The 24,259-nt window shown below is 32.6% G+C and overlaps 2 pseudogenes; both read right to left on the bottom strand.

Annotated features, from left to right (window-relative positions):
- LOC149577539 (chitinase 2 pseudogene) overlaps positions 1-17,406 on the bottom strand; it is a 17,612-nt pseudogene extending 206 nt beyond the window's left edge.
- A 4,901-nt stretch (positions 17,407-22,307) lies between these two features.
- On the bottom strand, positions 22,308-23,919 carry LOC149577538 (chitinase 2 pseudogene; annotated as a pseudogene).
- Between the last annotated feature and the right edge of the window lie 340 nt (positions 23,920-24,259).

Here is a 24,259-nt window from a genome sequence, read left to right as displayed (position 1 = left end):
TTGAGGCCTGAGTGTGGAAATACTCGAGAAATTGCTTGACAGTGGTTCTCTTATCGTAGGCATAGAACTGGAAATTTACACGGTCTATATAAGATCGACCATATTTATTCCACAGTGCCTTGTAACTCGCCTGCACGGGGCCCTCGTCTTCATAAGGAGCAATGGACGCCATGGAGATGACCTTTTTCTTCTTCAGCTCTTCGATCAATTTCCCCACACATTCAGAAAATGTATCTGGGTCTGAATGGTTGAAATGCTCGTAGTCGATGTCGATGCCGTCAAGATGGTATTCTCTGATTATCTCTGTGAGGGAAGAAACTGCGTTGGTGACCCATGAAGATACACAAGATGGCTGGAACTGCACAAGTGTTTCATTCTCTCCTGCCACGTCACCGCCTACGCTGACCTCAAACTTGACATTTTTATGCTTCGACTTCATCTCCAAAACGTCCGCAGGGCTCAGATTATCAGTGTCCCAGAAGACGTTGAATTTTCCGTTTGTTGGAGAGGGAGAATGAGAAGAAGTTGTATAGTCGATGGCAAATGACAGAATAAAATGGACTTCAATGTCGTCACTGATGGGCATATCGGAGAATTTGACGTCGAGGCCATCAGCGCCTATGTATTCCCTCAATAGTTTGGCGTTACCACCTGCACAGAATCGTTTACAAGTAAAATTAAGCGTAAAAAGTTTTAAGAAGCCTGAGAAAAAAACAGGCATATGATGATATCCGGAGTATCCTAAACATGAAATCACAGAGAGTGAAAATAGGGGGAATAACAAACAATAAAGTCTTAGAGAGTGAAATAGGGAGAGATAACAAAATCAGACAAATGTAGATCTTCATGTAAGACTCCATGGTGGCTGGGTTATACTAGTGAATATAGCTTCGGGAAGAGAAGACAATTGTGGTTAGTTTAAAGAGGAACGTATTGCTTTATAAGGAGAGTACTGCTTGTCTGCTCTTGCTTACTTTATTGATTTATTTGGTGGATGCACCTTCCTCTCCAATGGCCGAGTAATGGAAAAGACACAAACATAGTGAGTTGCTTTCTCGACAATGAATCTAAGCAGGAATGTATCTGGCAATGACTCTATGCATCGGATGACAGTTACATTTTCAGTCAAACGAACTCTTGGTGCTATCGATCACAGCTGTCAGCTGTTAACACATCACAACATTCACTGACTGCTTTTGTTATGGTTAAGGAATCTTTCTATCGATGGATTCCCGTGAGATAGCGAACAATTGCCAGCCTGTCTACAGCTACAATAATGAAATTCATTCCTCTACATTGTAACTTCTTGTTCTCCAAGGCTTATCTTCATAGAGGTCCCCGTTCGACTCCAAAGTTAAACTATCTGAACTTTTCTTTACACTTTTTTTTTTTCGCGCCGGCACGAGACAAGTCATTGCACTATCTAATTAATTAGATAATGTCTAGGTTGGAAAAATAAAGAAATAATCTAGTAGTTGTCTAGGTTAATTTTGCACATCTACAATTTCTGATCTCTAACCTTTCTGCTTTCCCCTTATTTACATAGCTCTCTCTAGGAACTCACAGAGTGTGAGGTGGCTAAAAAGTGTCATTTTAAAACATTCTCTTGAAATCTATTATGTTCACCACTGAATATAGCCACTCACCAAAAGAAAAAGGTACTTTTTGCACAAATAGACCAATCAGCAACCAAGAAAACTAAAAGATGATTAACTATTACTATATATGATAAGCTATTAGTACAACTAGTGCTATTATTTTTTAGGGCTTCTTATAAGCATTAATTGGATTTTTTGACGTGGCTGTCATTCAAATATGGATGGAAATTGGATCATTTCCCCTATCAACCTTCTATTTTTTTTTTTTCAATATCGAAGCTTGGAGATAAGAATATCACAATCGTTACATTTTTTTATTGGAATATAGTTGTTGGAATATAATTATAAATTATTGATTTGCTTAAGTAATATTATTATTTTTAAATATCAGACAAATATTTCAATTGGCATGATTAGTAAAATTAGTGTACTGTACTTTTTAGAACTATATTATATTATTTTGACATAGAGTTATAAGATTATGGGGTCATAAATAAAGGACCACATTCTCAATCTCTAATTATTAATGTTGAGCTTTAAATCTATGGACAAATGAAGTTAACTTAAGTGTCTAGTAGAGTTTTGATCCTTCATTGTAACAACAATGAGAGTGTCATATAACCAATAAAATATGGTATGAGCACCTGAAGGTAAATTCATATTATTACCTCTCATATGTATAATAATTATTTATAGTTTGAAGTACAAATATTTCTTTTTAATAATACTATAATAAAAATATTAAAAAATGAATGTCATGAAAATTTATAACTCAAACGTGAGGTTATATATTGTTTTCTTACTACTACGAATATGGAATATAAGGACTCCTCCAACTAATTTGGTTTTTTAGTAACTTGTGATCATGTTCCTACTCACGTGGTGCCTCTAAAATCTCTTTCTACAAATCTATTGAATTCTAGACTCATCATATCTATATTTATTGACTCTATATCAAAACTATAGGGTTACCTTTTCAAACCTAGAAATTTGGCTAGGAAACTTATCTAATATGAGTGATGTGTATTCCACCCATAATCCACCGAGTTCTCCTAGAAAATATATTTCATCCTGACTATTGTTCATCATATACATAGAGTAGCTCCTATATTATGTAAAAATTGTAGATTGTTACATTGGACCTATAGGTATTTCTTTAATAAATTTTTAAGGAAGGTTTTCTTTTCTATTGTGTCTTTCTTTGTTTATTATTTCAAACTTGAACTATGTCTTCTATCTGGTACTAATTTTTTGTGACAATTTTTTAAATTAAAATAATTCTAATAATGTTTGCTTGATATCCTAACCACAAAAAAATCATATTAGGTTTTGTTCACTACTCAAGGTGTATAGTTTTATCCAAGGTCATAAAGTGTTTTACATTATTTAAAAATATTTTTATTTATTTATCATTAATCAAATAAATAAATATATTGTAACATATTCATAATTCTGGATGATTTTACAAATTATCTCTATCGTTATATTTTGGAAATATTTTTGTAGTTAAAAATGATTAATCATTGATCTTGGTTCTAGATGACTGTGAGTGCATTCTCTATTTTGTTAAATTTATTAGAGTCAATTCATAAGATCATAGAGTCATACGATCCTTTGAAATTTAAATAAAGCCATAAAAAAACTTTGTATGAAGTAATGAGAAATTCAAAATAAATTCTCTATTTTTACCATTTGATCACAATTCATTATTTTGTGTACTTACTTTAGTACTCAAAAATTTATGCAATTTGTGGAAATGTAGCACTTTTAAAAATTCGTGCACAATCATATCAAAGTAAATTAACATCTATAAGAATTTGATCGCAATCTCATAGAATAAGTTTTATAATTCAAAGTCTTGTGATTATAATTGGACTCATTCCAGAAAGAGTTTGATAAAATGTTAAAATGTTAAATCTAGTAAATTTGAAGGGGTTGGGGAGCATAAGAAATGATAAACTTTATCAATTTGCAAATATTTTAAAAAAAATACATGCGAAATCAATAATCAAAAGTGAGACATTTTATAATATTTTAGGTATAGCTACTATATGAAGAAAAAAAAGAATTCTATTATATTTACTTTGATAAAAAGAAATAAATATTAGATATAACATGAAAAAAAGCAAGGACATGTTTTTTATAAGCATTAACATTTTCCATATAATTTTAAATGAGCATATCTTAGTTTTTTCATATTCAAGAATTATAATAATATATGCATGTATTAATAAACAAGTAATATTTTGTCTATTTTAAATAATTAAAGATATAATGACTCTCAAATATATTGAAATAGTATTGTGCAATGTTAAAAGCTAGTTGCCATTAATTTCAAAGCTCTAACACATTTTCAAGCCCCATTTTAGTGATACCTAGGGGAAAGGACCCGGTACTTGAACAACCTAACTTTGCGCTTATCAAAACCCTACGTAAAAATTTCAAATCGCTCCCAATTTTTTATAGTAGGTTACTTGGTGAGTCATCTACTTATAACTAAGGTTTCAAGTCCACATCACCCATTATGATGCCACATCAGCATGCTTTTTGCCAAGTTGTCCAAAACAACCCAAAAAAAAGGTGAGACCAATGGTCGTGCATAAAAGGTACCCATAGTTGAACAGCTGATGTGGCATCACATTATTGGTTAATTTTTATAACTAAGGGTACATTTTATTCAATTTTGGGTAGTTAACATTGTACTAACAACTTTAAAGTCACAAGTATTAGTACAATTTTGTCAAAAAAATTGGACATTAAGTCAGTAAGTGTAGGTATTAAGTGAACAACTCCATTCACAACTATCAGAATGCGTTCAAGTAGTAGGTCCTCTCCCCTAGATATGTATGTTTTTATGCTTGAATTGACATTTTCTCCTTTAATTTTGTCCATTTTTATCTATTTCTTCTCTACCTACGAGATCCCATAGAATATTCCAATGCAACATACCTCTCAGGTATAAGTCAAGGTCATCCTATACCTAGGATATAGGCAAAATTAAACCTATACCTAGGGTATAGGTGAAGGTCAACCTATACCTAAGGTATTTTGTCTTGGGATTCTATGTCCATTTTGGGTTTTCTATCTCTTTCTTTCCTATTTTATTTGGTGCTCTTTTATTTATTTTGATCCTTAAATTTGTATAAAATGGAGCCCAATCACCTCATTAGATATACATTACATTGATCAATTATATACATACAAGCAATGAGAATTTAGTTTAATTCATTTCATAAGAAGGTTTTTATGGTTCATTCAATGAGTTCAAGAAAAATGAGAAAGGACTCATTGGACACCCTCATTTCATATCATCATTCATGTATTTTCCTCTATAGATATATCTTCTTTCTTAAAGGAGATAGTGGAGTTGGGCATCAAGGAAGAAGACTTAAATTTGTCACTATACAAGAACTGAAGCATCTAACCTATCAATCACTTGAGCTTACCTACATCCATGGATTTGTGAATTTGGGTTTGTACATACATTACTTTTCTAGAGAAACCCTATATCCTACATTTACATCACAATCATTTATACATATATATGGATAATGGATCTTGATCCATCCATATATATTAGACAAGGTGAATATGATTGTCTTAATTTTACATGATGTCTCATTTCATGGTTAATTCCTAAACTTTTGGGCTTAACTAAGGTAATTTTCTTCCCTTAAAGTAAGACAAACTTATCGAGAATAAATAGAGAACCACTGAGGAGGTATATTCTCTAGCTAATAAATGAAGATTTTCTCTTAGAAAATTAAAGGCCTCAAAATGGCCTACACAAATATGATGTACTTAGAAATATTGTTAGGGATCATAAACTTGACATTATTATTCAATAAACCAATATGTTTAAAGAGAGGTTTGAGAAAATTAAGAACTTTAAAAATTGTAGGGTTGCAGGTTGTAGTTTTGGTGGAGCTTCTAGTAGTAATACAATCTTCTAGAATTAGAATGTTATTCATGGGGAAGTCTTTGTGTTAGATGATAATTTGGTCTTGTTAAATTTTATCATGTCAGGGATGATTTTACTTGGGTTACCTCTAACATCAATGTTCCCAACACCAAGTCTAATAGAGTCAAATTATGGAAAATACTTTCTTGTTGTAGGAAAAAAATTAGGACACCAGTTGTCTCATCATGGGGGTTTTCAACGCTCCTCTTTATGATAGTGAAAAGGTTTGAGGAATAGGTACTTAGATGGATGGTAGATTGTCTCTCATGGAAATTATTATTCAACAAGCTATGGAAGATGTTGATCTTTAGGGGAACAACTATACTTGGTCAAACAAAAGACTATTGGATGACTTTGTTGAATTTGGACTAGATAGAGACCCCATTTCCAATGTTTTTTTAGTCAAATATTTTGTTTCTATATCTCTATCTCTATAGTTGGATCAAATAATTTTCCTATATATTCTTTTTTTATGATCTAGTGACTCTTAAGAGAAAATTCCCATTTAAATCTAAGAAAATGTGGCTATATCATCCTAGGTTTCAAGATAAAAGAAAAGAATGGTGGAATACTAAAGTTGATGGCACTTTCATGTTTAGGATGACCAAAAAAATTAGACTTGCTAATGTGAGAGTTATAAAGTGGAACCAAATTGTGTTTGGAAATGTATTTTCACCAAAAACTAAAATACATGTTGAAATCAAAGAGGTTCATGTTACTATCCAAACACAAGGGTACTCTTCATAAATATATAGGTAGAATAATATCCATTTTAGATACCATGACATCATTTTTAAGGAGGATACTTTCTCAAAGAAAAGGTCTCATGTTCTTTGATTGTAAGAAGGGGATGTAAAAATAATATTCTTACATTTGATTTCGGTAAAGCACATAGTTTCTAATATAAATTATCACATCATTAATGACAATGGAAATATCAACAATGAACATAGAGAGTTTCTTTCTTGACAATCTATCTAAGCAGGAATGTATCTAGCAATGACTCTATGCATCGAATGACAGATATATGTTTAGTCAAATGCACTCTTGGTGCTGTTGATCATAGCTGTAAGTAACACATCACAACATTCATTGACTTCTTTTGTTATGGTTAAGGAATCTTTCTATCAATGTATTCCCGTGAGATAGGGAAAAATTTCTAGCCCACCCACACCTACAATAATGGAATTCATTCCTCTATAGTGTAACTTCTTGTTCTCCAAGGATTATCTTCATAGAGGTCTTCGTTCACCTCCAAAGTTAAACTATTTGCACCTTTTTTTTTCACTTTTTTGTCTCACTAGCATGGGACAAGTCATTGCACTATTTAAGTAATGTCTAGGTTGGTAAAATAAAGTAGGGAAATGACCTAGTAGTTGTCCATGCAAATTTCACACATCTATAGTTCCTAATCTGTATGTTGAAATTGGCCAATTTGGAAAGTGATGAGGGAAAGTTGATGATCCTAGCTACTCAATCTAACTCCCTAAATACTTGGAGTGGCCATGTGAGAACTTTTGTTTCTTCAATCCATGGGGGACAAAATTAGGTGATGAAGTCAGGATTTGATGAACATGAAGTCAGTAACTCAAATTTGACGAGGTAAAAGAGAGATGTAGAGATCTCAAATTGGAATGAACATGTGGTGTAGAAGTGAGAGTTTGACCCACCTGCTCCTATGACATTTAGGATCTAGTTGATCATATGGATGAGTGAGATTGGAAATCAAAAGAATGCAGAACCAAGATCTTTATAGATAGAGATGTCGGGTTCTCTTGGTGGAGGGACTCCATCAAGTAGAACCAAGGATTACATGTTTGGACCTCCCAAGCATAATGCAGGCTGTGCAAGCATCGAGGATGTCACCACTAGTTTAGTGGGGGAGGATGTAGGGGGTCTACACTTTGAGACCAACTTGATAACCAAGTTTATCAACTTGAACGACCAACTTGGTAACTCTTTGTGAAGTTGAGGTAATTTAGGTCTGCACTATGGGCAATGTGCAAAGTATGGAGATCACCAAGGCTTGATGATGTGTGGATGTGCAAGATAGGACAGGTGGGGTTTCTATTAATCCTTGGACATTCTTTGGTGGCTGACTTGGGTAGGCTTAGGTTGTAATGCCCTACCAAGAGATCCAAAAGAATTAACCTAAAGTTTAACTAAGTTTTCAAAACATTTAAAAAAAAAGAATAACATGTACAACAATCACAAAGTAGTGGAAGCAATAACATCCAATCATACATAAGCAAACATAATAGATTACATTCCTTAAGGATCCCAAGACATTGAGTCACATTTAATTTTAAATAATACTAAGTCTAATAAATAACACATCCCCATGAAAGTACAAATCCATTCCACTTAAATAATATACATTTGTCCCAAATGCCACTTGGCAATAAAATTCAGAATGCACAGTCATCCACTACACATGTCATAGGGTATGAAAGCCTAACAGAATATACATTTATAAAATTGATTACATCATCCCTTTTGGATCCATGAAACAAGTATAATACAATAAGTGAAGTCATCCATCACAAAGATATAACTATCCATCATAATAAAAAAAGATAGAATGAAAGGAATTGCAGGCAACGAACTCCAACCATGACATCAATGGATGGATCTCAATGGTAAGAGTAAAAAGCACTACTAGTTGACCTCATGGTAACCCAAGAAGGTCCACTCCCACCATGCTGAGGAGATAGTCTCAAGTCCCAAATAGGATATCAATCCCAAAATTAAAATTAATATATATGTCAAGGAAAACCCTAAAAGAAATCTAACTCAAAGGTTCCAAGATAAATCAACATCTAGACCTAGAGGCAAACATAGACAAATAGGGAATCTACTATGCAAGCAGGCAAGTGTCATTGGATGAATCAATGTTATAGTTACCCTGGCAGTCTAATTTGACCTCGACCCCTAGTGACTCTGTGCAACACTAGTATCCTTTTGTACTAATAAGGCATACTAATGATGCATGGTTACAACCAAGTGTCCTATCTACTCCCATCCTAATTTTTCCTATCACTTGAGGCATGGGTGAGGAAATACAAAGACTCTTATTAGGTTCATTTTAATCTCATTTAGTGTAGTATTTTCACTTATTAAACAACCTACAATGTGTTACCTTGGTAGCCACTTTGGGCCCTGACCTCCATTGCAAGCCACTTCTCGATATTACATATAGATAACCTACTCTAAGCTCATAAAAGTACCAATCAAAGAATCATAGTATTTCACCTCAGTCCTATACAAGTGACTGGAAAGTATCAAAAGATAATTTACAATAAACCTTAAGTTCTTTACAAGCAGCTAGAAAGCATCCCAGAAATAACTGAACGAAGACTCAAAGGTCAAGACAATTATGTCATAACAGTCATCTCATTATCTCACAAGAAATTGAAAGAAACAACGAACAATAGATCCAAACTCATCATAAAGCATACCAGACACATTAGCATGGTTGAATTTAAAAGATCAAAGATCAAATCATTGTAATATCACAAACATAGAACTCCCAAGCCTCTAGTAGACATCCTAAAACTGCTCAGCACTCTAGTCAACCCAAACCCAAAACATAGACAAGATATAGATAACAATGTAGTTTCATAGTTTGGTTTGATTTTGAAAACACGTATTTTGGAGTTAATAGTAAGGTTTGAATTTTACTTCAATGTAATTTTTTGAATACATGAACTTTATAGTTTATCCTTACAACTTAACCAATTCTCATTTTTTGAACAATTTGCATAATTTATCCTTAATTTTATGAAGTTACAATTATGCCATTTAAATATCACAAGATGACTTAAAGATGAGTTAAAAGTGGGGTTGCAAGCTTTGGGTTTAACTATGGAGGAAACTTCATAGTTAAATGTGCTCATGCTATAGTAGTACTAGGATGGGTGAACTCTTGGGAAGTCTCGGTGCTTCACCTGTATGAGCATCACCTAGATCCAATGAGTGCTAAGTGTTCCATTTATTCTCATGAGAGATGGATTCATGTTGAATCACTAATCATGAAACATGGGTCAATGATTTTGACTCAAAATCACACAGTTAAATCCGGATAGCAATAACACAATCCTAAATATGTTGTTATTAAATTAAATAAATATTATTACGCACTCAAACTAGGCTATAATTTTCTCTTTAAATTAAATTCTTTTTAAAATTAATTTCTCAATTAATTAAATATAATTAAATATTGGAAATATCATAATAATTTTCCATTAAATTAAATCATTAATTAATCTTTTAATTTGAATTAATTAATAGAAAAATACCAAAGACCTATAAGACAAAATATGAAAACCCATCATAAAATACTACATACAAGATCAAAATCTAGGGTTATAATCACAAATTGGCATCATACAATGCATTTGAAAGGGCAATCATATCAAATACTTCTCCTAATTTTCTAGGACAAATGGGCTTAAAGGTTAGGATTTGGACTCAAGAATTTATCTCCCCTCTCTTACCACTGAGATATTGTGATAGGGTATGCTCATCTTGGTAATTTAGGGAAGTCGATAGGTGGTATCTATAATCTGCATAAAATCCATGCATGTATAAACACATATATACCAAACTAAATAGGCAATGGTAGGAAGTGGTGCATCGTGTAGATCCCAACTAGTAGGTGACTACGACTCCCTTCCTTAACCACATCAAAATTGTCATACATAAAAAAAAATATACACACATACCATACACATGTAGTATGGGGTAAGTATCCATAAAAAAAAATGTATAATAATCCATCTAACTAATCATCATCAAATAACTGAAATCACTATAATAATAATCATCAAGGTATAATCATGCATACATGAAGTAAATAGTACCAACTAGTCTCATCATAAAATCAACCAAGTGTGAAATAATAGTTGATAATCTAAAAGATAATGCTATGAATCATCAAGCATAAAGTGGCCTAATAGAGTTTGGCAATAATAACAAAATGTAAACTAGGGGCAAGCACTACATATGTCACAACTTTAATGTAATAGGCATGTTGCACAGGAAGTTAAAATGGGTCTAGTCCCAAATCTGCAATGACTAGATGGAAGGATTCCACTCTAAAGGAAGTACAATATTCATCCTTGGACGATAGAGAGGAGTCAACAGCCAGAAGTCAAAGGTAGAGCATTTAGGAATTTGGGATCAAGGCAGTGGCTAGTGAATTCAAAATTTGGCAACAAACAATGGAGCAATGAAGGACGACAATTGTAGGAGTCAGTCTTGATCACTGGGTTGTCAAAGTTGTATATTGGGCTATTGTATTTTTATGAGCATAGAGCTCACTATAGTAAGGACAACTAAGAGGCTTTACCTGATCCAATATTCAGAGGTGATCTAAGTTTGAGGTGATTATTGTGCACATTGGAACAAGTCAGATTCAGAGCAGTTTGGGCTTGGTGACAAGGAAGCAATGAGTGGTTATGTTTTGGGAGAGTTGGTCTCTAGAAGAATTGGGTTAGATCGTGGAAGATTTGAACATGGGGTGTTTGAGATAGATCCAAGGGAAGCAAGGATAACATGGTTGATGTTGACAATCAAGTCAAATTAAACCAATTCTAGATCTAGTACACTGATGCGGGGAGTAAGACTAAAAAATACCATGACTAGTTGTTATCACATGATGCAAGATTGGATGCATTGGAGGCTTTTGATTTGGAGGATAGATTGGACACATGCCAGCTCAAACTTGATTGTGGAAGTGTTATATGAGCACACATTAAATTATTACAGGCTTTGAAAAATCTCAAATAGGTAAAAAGGATTTACTGATTCAGTAGAAGGCATCAATTATCATCTAAATAACTTCTAGGTGGCATCATTTTAGAGTTTCTTGTCTATATTCTAGCTCATCTTTATCAATTTTGAACACCTTTAGACTAGAATACTGAACATCTATGCCTAGCATTTTATTGCTCCAAACTTACAATATACATTTTACTTTGTACCATTTTTCTAGATCATATTTTCTATGTGCGATTTATTTTGTAACCTTTAATGATTTCTAGAGTACTCATTTTCTATTACTAACCCTAAAGCACACATATACACTTTGGAAATCATAATTCTACTACAACAAAGGCTCCCCTACAAGGAGAGTAGTTGGACCTATTTTATTATTATTTTATGTTAAAGATTGAATAAAAAGTTCCATTCAACATTTATGATCACATATATATTTTATTCTCCTACCCAATACTTCTTTTTTGTAATGGAGCTAAATACTATAAATGTTCTTCCTTTTTCTTCTTCGTAATGGACGAAATATTGTTGAATGGCTTTGGATCATCTTTAGCATCCCTATCAACAAGCCAGTATCACTATAAAAAATTCTACTTTTAGAGAAATATGCATTAGATCTCTCTCTCTCTCTCTCTCTCTCTCTCTCTCTCTCTCTCTCTCTCTCTCTCTCTCTCTCTCTCTCTCTCTCTCTCTCTCAATGGGGAATTTTTCACTTATGATAATTTTTATTCTTCCTATTTGTGTGATTAATTATAATACCCACTGAGTTATTCTACTAAGATTTAAATGTACATATAGCTTATGTTCCCAATCAATGTAAAATTCACTTTTAATAGACATCAAAATAAACTTTAATTAATAAAAAATGTTACCATTAACAAAAGAGAAGCGAGAATGTGAAACCTAATGGGTCATGCTAGTAAAGTTCCTTACACAATTTTAATAGCACCTAAAAATTGAAGGGAAACAAATATAGTTCAATAGTAGCACCTAAAATGTTCACAAACCTAAATAGTGAATAATTATTTAATAGAAGAAATTTTCATAATATTGTTAATTTGTACATCTCACCTTCTATTAAATATTGAACATTTTTAATGTACTTTTTATTCATCAAAATGAATGATATTTATAACATCCACATATGAATATTGTTAAATTCAATCTCATGGTTTTTAATAGAATAGAGGTTGGAAGTTCAATGGTAATATAAAAAATGTGCCACTTCTTTCAAGTCTATCTCGACAATAGCCATTCAATGTTTCATAGTACATTTGAAGTTAGCTATTATTAGTTCTTGCCATAGGCAAGATAACTATTGTATTCATTTAATTTCTAAAATGCAAACAATCTAGTTAATCATTTTTGAAAATGTTTAAAGCTATAAAGTTAGTTGTATGGTTTGAAAATTTCTATTGGCTTTTAAAATTACAAAAAAAACCATTTTTTCTAAATCTTTATTGGCTCATAGTAAAAAAAGGCAAGTGAAAAAATCATTTTTTAAAATGAAACTAAAAGAAAGAAATGTCATTCTCTAGTGCATTAAATGTGTTTTAATATCTATCTTTTCCTTTGGCTCATCATAGAGAGGGAATTTGTCACATGCGATAGGGAATTTATCACTACATCTAGATATTCCAAACTGTTCTTATTCTAGATTGTTCTCATGTATATGAAAAGAATCCTCAACTTTTATTTTAACACAACAAACCAAAGATTCCATCAACATCTACCACTGAACATGTATAGTATGGTTCTTTCTCTATTGTGGGAGGTAGAGCCATATATAGAGAGTGGTTTATATGCAGAGGTGACCAACAACCATAGGAGATCACATAGATGAGATGAGGGCACCATGAGACTGCAGAGAGCTAGAGATCCCTATGGAAGCCCATTGATGAGAGTTAGTGCTAAGGCCATAGATGTTGAATGGAATGGTTTCATTTTCCTTATCCCTTTGTGAAAAAGACCGTTCATTAATTTCTTGTCCTTGGTATACAAAAAACTAATTTAAATGCTTGAGAATTTGAGGCTATAACTGTGAACTTCCCCAAATCAGGAGCCATGGCTTCCCATTTTGTGAGTGCAACTTATGACTATATCCTCATTCACATTTGATGTCTGCAAGGAGTTTCATAATAAATGTTTTTTATTTGTAAGATTCTTCACCCATTATATCCAACCCTATAATTTTCATGAAAGCCCTACTTGGTAGGAGAGCATATTGGATCAAGTGAATTCATAATTTTATTATAAAATAAAAATAAATTGAGATGATCTAGCCCTAGCCTAAGAGGATAGCTCGTAGTGAGTTCTTTTATTGCAAAACCTTGAGCTTATTTGTAGGCAAGCAATGTGCATTTTTTAGCCTCCTTCCCATCATCACCCATCTTGAAGTCTACCAAATAAGGCAATAATATCCCTTCATCTTAAGACAAAGCACAATATATCAATTACTACTATCAATTGGATCAAATAAAAATCAAGAAGATGGAGAATATCTTCACGCATATTGCACTATATTCTCTTATCACTGTCACATATTCATCACTATGACAAACTTCCTCTATCTATTTAATTAACCAATTTATTCTTTAAAACTACCTAAAATCTCTAACCACATTCTAGATGATGAATTTGGGTACGAATGCCCATTTAGACCCAATAGAATACCCTACTTCTTATATTCATTTCTTTTGATATCACAATTCAATCAAAATATCTATTATCATGAGATTTACCCTCAAGGCTCTGCAATTATTTAAATTAGAAGCAAATTTCCTTTGTTCTTGGTGGAAGCCATTACATGGCACATTTCCAGTGGCTCAATGTACCAAGACTATAATGGCATTGTATTTTGAAATGTGGGATCTCACATTGACAGAATTGGACAAAATCTTAATATCCCTTTTGCTAGTTGCTCACAATTTCTTCTAGTTCTTAAGACAACTAGTCAGAAGGGAGAGAATCATGAAAAAATATTCTCTTACCCTCGCTTCTTTTCTACTCATTGTCACTAGGAGATCCATCAACCATTTTACCAATGGGAATTATATCAAGTTCTATTGCTAGCAACAATGAAGTGTTTTCATATTTACCAAGCAGATCACCTCATTAAAACTAATGTTTGAAGCACCTATAGAGATCATTGGTTGAGATTTCAATGGGTTTGAGGACTCCAATGGAGCAAATGTCTGAGAATGTGTTATGATGCCAAAGAAGAAAGGTTTGATTTTGTGTGCACATTCAGTAGACCTATTTTCTTAGGAGAAAGGATTGTGCTAAAGTTCCTTTTTTTATAACTATTGTTGCAATCTTATAGTTGCAGTTGCAGGTTTCTAGAGATTGCATTTAGAATTACTTAGTGAAATTCTAGTACTTTTCCATTGACAAACAGATAACTAGATCCTTTCTGACTAGTCTAAGTTTTTGTTGTTATTAATTTTGAAAGGTTGAATGGAGTTTCTACAAAGTAGGATATTTAGCAATAATTTTGTACACACACACACACACACACAGAAAACATTTTTAAATTTTTTAGTTCAAGATAAATAAATAGTCATTCAAAGCAAGGAAAGTTTCTTCTTTTTAGTCCAATTAAGGAGGATTGACTCTATATAATAATATTTGTATTGAATTTTATTAGACTTTAAGAAAAAAATTCAATAAAAGATCCCACATTCATAGGAACATAGATGGATTAACATTCCATTCATTGATAAATATAGGCTTGAAGTTGATCAGGCATTAAATATTATTTGCTAGGTTTCAAAAGATCATGCAAGATGTGTGACATGTGTAATTTTCCCAAAATCCACAAAATTTTCTTGCAATAATGGATGATAGATCAAAAAAAAATTCCACCTACAATCTATAGCACACGATCAAATTTAGTGTTTAGGAAAAACTGAGGGCACGATGTGCTCAATGTCAGATAGAGACTTGTCAATATCTATGCACAATCTACTAGAATATTTCTTGCTCTTGCTTTTTTATTTTGCTTGGTAATGGGATGAAGCCTAGATTAATTATTATTATTTTTGGTTGAGATTAATTTTAATCATGTGTGTAATTTGATTATATTTGAAACCAAGATCTCCTGATGAGAGTTTCACAAGTTACTATTGTACTATAGGCTCTTGCCTACTTGATGTTGATTGATTGTAAGATATTGATTATAATATTTATAAATTTTTAACATTTATAAGGTTTCCTAAGGAACAAGATTTTTTGAAACCTTGATATTACATCATAAAATATATTTGTATATAACCAAATTTATAACTTGTTTGCTTGTATTGTACTAGCAATGAAGCATCACACCTTAAAAAAAATGTCAAGCATATTTTTTCATAGTTAGAAAGGAAATCGTGGATTCAAAAGATTCATTTTAGGGTTAAAGTGGTCTTGAAATATTTAAGTACTATATGTATTATTGATAAAGTCATCATTTAGGCTTGCAATGCCAAATTACCTTCTAGATGTTGCAATTTATGCTTAGTGTTGAGATAAGCTACTTCCCATGGTTTAAAGGACAACTATTTTTCTATGACATTTTCAGACTTTCTTTCATTTGATTCAAAATGGATTTTGTTTTTATTTTAACTTTGAAAACTTCAATTATTTTTCCTTTTCATTTAGTCTTTAAATTTTTGTTAATGAGGGTAAAAATCATATTTGGTCCTATTTTTTAAATGAGTATTTTTTTAATAATATTATTGTTGATAACCATTTATTAAAAGAAAGTTACAAAAATTATAAATGAAGTTTGGTGAGAGGAGTCATTAAGAGAACTAACGTAAATTTTATGAGATAAAAATTTCTTTGTTAATTGCACTGGTTAAGTCAAGTGTCAACTTGTAGTTGAGTTTTAGAAGGTGTTTAAAGGTTATGTCCAATCTTCCATTTTGAAATTCATTTATAAAATATGTAAACTATTATGAATTAATATGTATATTTGCATTTAATTTATTATTTAAATTTATCAAATTTCCACAATTCATTTGAATTTAATGCATAAACTTCTATTTATTGTGTATGCATTTTCAACGTCAACCATCAAAGTAAAAATTCATACATTAATTTATTGTTGTTTCCTAATAAATTATTTAAGAAATATAAGGTTTTAATGAATTGTTTAAATAGTTGGATATATAAAATTAATTTAAAATTGTAAATTTAATGAAGATTAAGACTATTTTTAAGGAAGCACAATATGCATATAACTTAGTTGAGAAAATAATGACTTGAAAAAAAGTTATAACCACCATTTCCTTTGTTCCACGAGTCCCACAATATTTTCTTTGGGAAAAAATTATCATTTATTTTGATGTCCACTATACTTAAAGAATGTACTTTACCATGGTTCATGACCCATGTTCTTGGTCAAATTTGAACAATCATTTAGTTAGAAGTCATCATCACCAAAAGAAACTCCCTATACCACTAAGGTCATTTGTGCATTCCCTTTTATAAGCCTAATTATATCATTAACAAGTTATATGCAACTTTCACAAACCTTTTTCTAATATGTGATGTATTCACATCCATAACCCATATTTTACACTTGGAGATGTGCTATGGAAAAATATATTTTTTTTATAATCTATTTCATATTGAGATGCTCCGAGGTTTAGGGTATCTAAATGTATAGAAAATTCTAGTGAGGCAAATAAAATTTATTTTCAAATTATCTCAACATCCCTTGTGAATATATCATTGCAAAGAGCTTTATTTTTTTTTAGTTTAAATTAATTTATTAATTTTATTCAATCATAAATTAAATGTATGAGAGTATTACCAGGAAACTTTGATGCTTCGCATCCCTTATTAAGAAAACCCTTTAAATTAAACAGTGAATTACAAACCCTAGCTCGATGCCAACATCAGTTGGCTCTGTTTTTCATATTGGAAATCATACTTTTTTGAATCGTGAGAGGACCATATAAAGATGCCTTTAAGTTGTCTTCTCTCCTTTAACTGCTTACACGCCTCGAAGAATCCATTTTCTGGTCTGAGTCCCCGAGAAGATGTGTCTGTACCAAAACTGGCAAGTATATATTTTTCCATCCTTGTAATTAGAGGCTTGAATATCGAAGTACTTGAGAAACTGTTTGACTGTTGTGTTCCGAGGGTAAGCATAGAATTGGAAGTTTACATGGTCAATGAAGCGACCATGTCTTGATCACCTTTCACTTTCCTTTACTTCTTATTCCTCCTCTCGATTATGTTCTGACAAGAATGAACTATGAAAACTATTTTTTCATGACTCCATCAATAACCCTAAGAATATATAAAACGGGATTCTCAAATAGATATATTATATTCTTATAAGTGTTGAAAGTAAGTTATAGACCCAAAAACTAATTAACAACAGAAACAGAACAGAGCAATAACAAGACCAAAGAAAAAAGAACAGAAACAGAGACACCAAAATTATAGTGGTTCATCCAAATATTCTGGATTACATCCACATTACAAGCAAGGCCAATATCTCTATTAGAAATAAATCTTGATACAATGATACAACAGCTCTCAGCTCATAGCATATATAAATGCATTCAAGCATCTCCAATAATCAAGGAGGAGCAGTTACAATCAATGGTGATTGGGCTTCACAAAGAATCTCTGCAGAACCATTACAATCTCCCACTTGAAGTCCAATCAGTGCTACAAGATGAGTTGCTTAGAGATATCCCCCACTTGGTGCTTATGGCTATGTCGTCACAATGCCGAGAGAAGCTCTACAGAATTCAAACTTCTCTCGAGATACAACTTTGGTGAACATATCAGCTGGATTGACCATTGTGTCAATCTTCTCTAACTTTAATCTTCCCTCTTCAAGAGCATGACGAATGAAGTGAAATCTGGTTTCTATATGCTTGGAACGACTGTGGAAGGTTGAATTGTGGGCCAAATAGATGGCACTCCTACTGTTTGAAAACAGAGTAAAAGTGGATTGTTTAAATCCCAACTCTCCAAACAATCGTTGTAACCATATCAGCTCTTTTGCCCCCTCTGTGAGAGCAATGTATTCAGCCTCGGTAGAGGAAAGAGCAACAACTGGTTGCTTTCGAGAAGTCTAGCTAATCACTGCCCCGACAAACTTAAACACATAGCCTATTGTTGATCTTCGTTTATCTAAATCTCCAGCCATATCAGCATCAACATATCTGTAGATGTAAGGAGATTTACTGTTAAAACATAAAACATGAGAGGAAGTGCCTCTCAAATACCGAAGAATCCATTGAATTGCTTGCCAATGAGTTTTTCCAGGATTACTCATAAAACCACTCACAACTCCCACTGCATGAGCAATATCCGGACATGTGCTAACCATGGCATACATTAGACTCCCAACTACTGAAGAATAGGGAATACCAGCCATCGCATGTTTTTCTTCCAAAGTAGAAGGACACAACTTAGAAGACAATTTAAAATGATCAGCCAATGGAGTGGCAACTGATTTGGCATTGGACATATTGAATTTTTCTAAAACTTTAAGAATGTATTTTTCTTGAGATAGTCTGAGTTCTCTTTTATGCCTATCACGGATGATATCCATCCCAAGAATCCTCTTCGCTGCCCCTAAATCTTTCATGGCAAAACAAAGAGACAAGTGTGTCTTCAGCTCATGAATGACTCTCATACTATTACTAGCAGTCAACATATCATCAACATATAATAATAAGATCACGAACTCACCAGTCGGAAGCCTTTTGTGGTATACACATGGGTCTGGCCTTGATCAATTTCCTTATTGAAAGTGGGGGAAACATCTTCATAATATAACTCAAATTAGTTTTCTATTATCTTCAAATTTATGTTTACTTTTCTTTTCAAAACATTCCTCCACCCTTTATAGTCTTGATCCTCAAAAAATCCAAATAATCCCCCTTCTCATGCTCATAATCAAAATCTATTTCAAAGATAATTCCTCTAGGGTTCTTAACTAGAAACTAAGTTGACCTCTTTCCTATAGAACTCATAAGGCTCCATTTTCTCATTATTATATACAACTTATTTGATATAAACCAAAAGTAATTCCATACGTTGTATTTTTTTGAAAGAGAGAAATATGAAATTGCATTGCAATAAGGAATGAATACATTAAAAATATAAATAGGAAAATGAAATAGTACTGGGGATTGTTACCTCTAACTAATATATAATTACCTACTATCTAAAAAAAATGATTTTAATGAGAAACTATTTCCAGTGATTTTGGTTTCAATATAGCTTGAGATTATTATGAAAAGTTATAATTTTTAGTTTTACTAAATATAGATTTCAACCATATATCAAGTTCCATGTAAAATCCTAGTGGAAAATAGTAAACTAAGGAAGAAAAATGATATAAATAACTTTTGCACTAATTATTGATGGCATCTCTCTAACATAAAAACAAGAATTGGACTATGATCAACATAGAACAAGTTGTAGATCACCAAATGAACCTATGTGTAAAATATAGTTAGCATTAGTTAAAATTTTAAAAATATAAAATATTTTCCATACTCAAATGAGACCAATAGGAAGTACTACATATTAATGTTACAAGTCTAAATTAAAAATAATACCTTTTGGTTATATAGTACTAACTAAATGTCACTCAAAAATATAATTATCTATTAAAAATTAGTATTTGAAGGAGATGGAAATGTGAATACAAATTAATTCTAGAATTATATGTATTTATTTGAGTGTATGTACGTATGTATGTATGTGTATGTATGTATGTATCTGTGTGTGTGTGTGTGTGTGTGTGTGTGTGTGTGTGTGTGTGTGTGTGTTTATTTTAAAAAAAGTGTATATATATAATACTTCAAATCACTACACTAAATCATGTTGAAATTCTTAGTGGTTTTGCAATAATAGGACTTTGAATGTGATGAATTTCTAGAATATTCATTTGAACATCCAAGTTGATAAACAATTGCAATTCACTACTACAAAATGATCACTATCTATGAATTTGACATGGTTTGAGTAGTAATATCTATAGAAAAACTTATTATTCGTTATAATTTCTAGACCATACTCAAGGGTTCCTTGAGTCTATCACAAAAAATTCTTATCTTCATTCACTTTAAATTTTAATCTTAGGTTTTATGAGAAGCATTTAGATTTGAAATTTCCTTAAAAGCTAAATAGTTTAAAAAGGTCTAAGATTCTATGAGTATATCATTTAGCAACTAACAAACACAAATAAAATTTTGGAATATATAGCAAGTCTAAAGTCTATGTAATAGAAGATCACATATTTAGAAATTTCTTCATATGTTGAAAGGATACCATTGTAAGTCTAAATCGAGGAGTTTTTCTTAAAATGTCCTTAATCTCATGTGTGCACTTACTCTTGCACCTAAATGGAGAGCATCCTATATACTCTTGGCTCATATAATGAGGAGCGTTATGTGTGTAGAACATGAAATGGTTGAGATTCTTAAAAGTCAAGAGAATTTGTTTGTAATAGAAATCATTGGATTGAGATTGAATGAAAAATCCTATCATTATCAAATTAACACATTAAGCAAGGGAATGATGAATGACTATTTAGAGTGATACAATACTTGAAAGATCTATAAACAATAACTTATAGGGATAATTCTATTGTGCTAGAAATATCCAATTTGATAGGCATGTCCATCTAACAATTTACAAAAATGTAAGTTCCATAAATGGGACCAATACATGAAGTGTTACAAAAAATAGTGAACTGATTTAGGATAAAATAAATAGCCTCTACTATCGATCTTCAAGCATGTCCAAACTTGATAACCTGTGAACATGGAAAGAAAGTTTATGAAGGACATAATAAAGGATATATATGAGACAAACAATTTACAAATAATAATGGAAATTTCGAACTGACATATGAGTAGTCATGCAAAATGTCATGCACCCTATAGGCTGAGTGTGATAATGACACCAGACATCATATAAATATTTGATGTTGTTGACTTTCCTTGGATTAATAGTAAACTTCAAGTATAAAACAAGCTTATTAGATCAATAAAATAACACCAATGCTTTTGTTTTTCATTATTTGAAGATAAGTAAAAAAGTGAACGCATTATCAAATAATATACTAGAAATAAAGTTAAAATATTAATGGCAATAAAAAATAAAAATAGATCAAACTAATAATAAATAATAGTAAATTTTGTATAGAATGAATTTAGTATGTATGTATGCATGCATGTGTATATGTGTGTGTAGAGAGAGAGAGAGAGAGAGAGAGAGAGTCAATTTAGTACACAAATGGCTTTCCTAGTTCTTTGAGATTTACGATTGAAATTTTTAACACCACTGGATGACCATTGCATTGACCTTTTACACAATGTAAATATTCTCTTAAATTAAATAGAAGCATAAATTACATATTAGAAATATTTTATTGGATGATGTATCACTTTGTACTCTCCTTAACCTTACCCACACTCTTATTGAAGCTCCACCATATGTCACCATTTTTATGGCTTCCACATGTCAAGTTTACTATTTGATAAAGAAAATATTCTAATAATTTTTTTTAAAATAACTAACAATATCTCACTTTACTAATAGTATATAAATTAAAATTATATGATATATATATATATATATATATAGCACAATAGATATGATTACTAATTAATAATTCTCGCATTAAAAAAATAGTGTTAGTGGTCATTCGTTAAGGTCTTCCCGTGCATTCGTTTTGCGTATGCAAGCTCTTTTGGCGAAATTGAAGAAAACGAAACAAGAGGAATCTGTTTATACAACGGACAAAGTAAAGGCAATAGGCAATAGCTTTTTGAAGCATATGATTACGCTAATGAGAAAAAACATGCTTCTAAGTTTTATTCCTTCAATTAGGAATACAAATGTGATTGAACCAAAAAAAAATGGAGTAAAGTTTCTTGAATAAAAGAATTGTCAATGAGCAAACCAAGAAATGATAGAATTGTCAATTTAGTCGATCCACGTTATGAGTCGGATGCCAAGATTGCTTGAGCTTCCCCTTCGTATTCGAAGTCATACTTTTGGGAGTCGTCAGCAGACCAGACAACTATTCCCTCGAGCTTCCTTTCTTTCTTCAACTCTTTGCACGCCTCAAAGAATCCCTTGCGTGGTTGGCGGCCATCTGACCCGCTATCTGTGGTGAAGCTGCTCAATAATCTCCCTCCCTTGTAATTAGAGGCCTGAGTGTCGAAATACTCCAGAAATTGCTTGACAATGGTTCTCTTATCGTACGCATAGAACTGGAAATTTACATAGTCTATAGATCGACCATATTTATTCCACAGTGCCTTGTAATTCGCCTGCACGGGGCCCTCGTCTTCATAAGGAGCAATGGACGCCATGGAGATGACCTTTTTCTTCTTCAGCTCTTCGATCAATTTCCCCACACACTCAGAAAATGTATCTGAGTGTGAATATTGGTCGAAATGCTCGTAGCCGATGTCGATGCCGTCCAGATGGTATTCTTTGATTATCTCTGTGAGGGAAGAAACTGCGTTGGTAACCCATGAAGATACAGAAGATGGTTGGAACTGCACAGGGGTTTCATTCTCTCCTGCCACGTCACCGCCTATGCTGACCGCAAACTTGACATTTTTATGCTTCGACTTCATCTCCAAAACGTCCGCAGGGCTCAGATTATCAGCGTCCCAGAAGATGTTGAATTTGCTGTTTGTTGGAGAAGGAGAACGAGCTGCGGTCGTGTAGTCGATGGCAAATGACAGAATAAAGTGGACTTCAATGTCGTCATTGATGGGCACATCGGAGAATTCGACGTCGAGGCCATCAGCGCCTATGTATTCCCTCAACAGTTTGGCTTTACCACCTGCACAGAATCGTTTACAAGTAAAATTAAGCGTAAAAAGTTTTAAGAAGCCTCAGAAAAAAACATTCATATGATGATATCCGGAGTATCCTAAACATGAAATCGTAGAGAGTGAAAAAAGGGGAAAATAACAAAGAATAAAATCTTACAGAGTGAAATAGGGAGAGATAACAAAATCAGAGAAATATAGATCTTCATATAAAACTCCATGGTGGCTGGGTTATAGTAGTGAATGCAGCTTCAGGAAGAGAAGAGAGTTGTGGGCAGTTTAAAGAGGAGCGCATTACTTTATAAGGAGAGTACTGCTTGTCTGCTCTTGCTTACTTTATTGATTTATTTTATGGATGCATCTTCATTGCATATTCCTCTCCAGTGGCCGAGTAATGGAAAAGGCACGAACATAGTGAGTTGCTTTCTCGACAATGAATCTAAGCAGGAATGTATCTGGCAATGACTCTATGCATCGGATGACAGTTACAATTTCAGTCAAACGAACTCTTGGTGCTGTCGATCACAACTGTCAGCGACACATATTCCCAATATTCACTGACTATCGACGAATTCCCGTGAGATAGCGAACAGTGCCAGCCTACCTACAGCTACAATAATGAAATTCATTCCTCTACATTGTAAATTCTTGTTCTCCAAGGATTATCTTCATAGAGGTCTCCGTTCACCTCCAAAGTTAAACTGTTTGGACTTTTTCTATCACTTCGTTTTTTTTTTGGTCGCGCCGGCACCAGACAGGTCATTGCACTATTTAAGTAATGTCTAGTTGGAAAAATAAAGTAGGGAAACTACCTAGTAGTCATCTAGACTAATTTCACACATCTATAGTTCCTACTCTGTATGTCGAAATTGACCAATTTTTTCGGTGAACCTCCGTAGGTACGTGAAGAGCTTAAAGCTAACCTTTCGACTTTCCCTCATTTATGGAGCTCTTTGTAGAACTCATAGAGTGCAAGGTGGTCTAAAATTGACATTTTAAAATGTTCGCTTGGAACCTGTTATTTTCACCAGCCAATAGCCACTCACAGAAAAAAAAAAAAAAAAAAAAAAGTACTTTTTGCACAAACAGACCAATCAACAACC

This window comes from Cupressus sempervirens, chromosome 1, assembly GCF_028749045.1.
Source record: "Cupressus sempervirens isolate cs-2001-9-10 chromosome 1, ASM2874904v1, whole genome shotgun sequence".
In the NCBI taxonomy this organism is placed as follows: Eukaryota; Viridiplantae; Streptophyta; class Pinopsida; order Cupressales; family Cupressaceae; genus Cupressus; species Cupressus sempervirens.
This window is presented reverse-complemented; position numbering and strand designations above follow the sequence as displayed.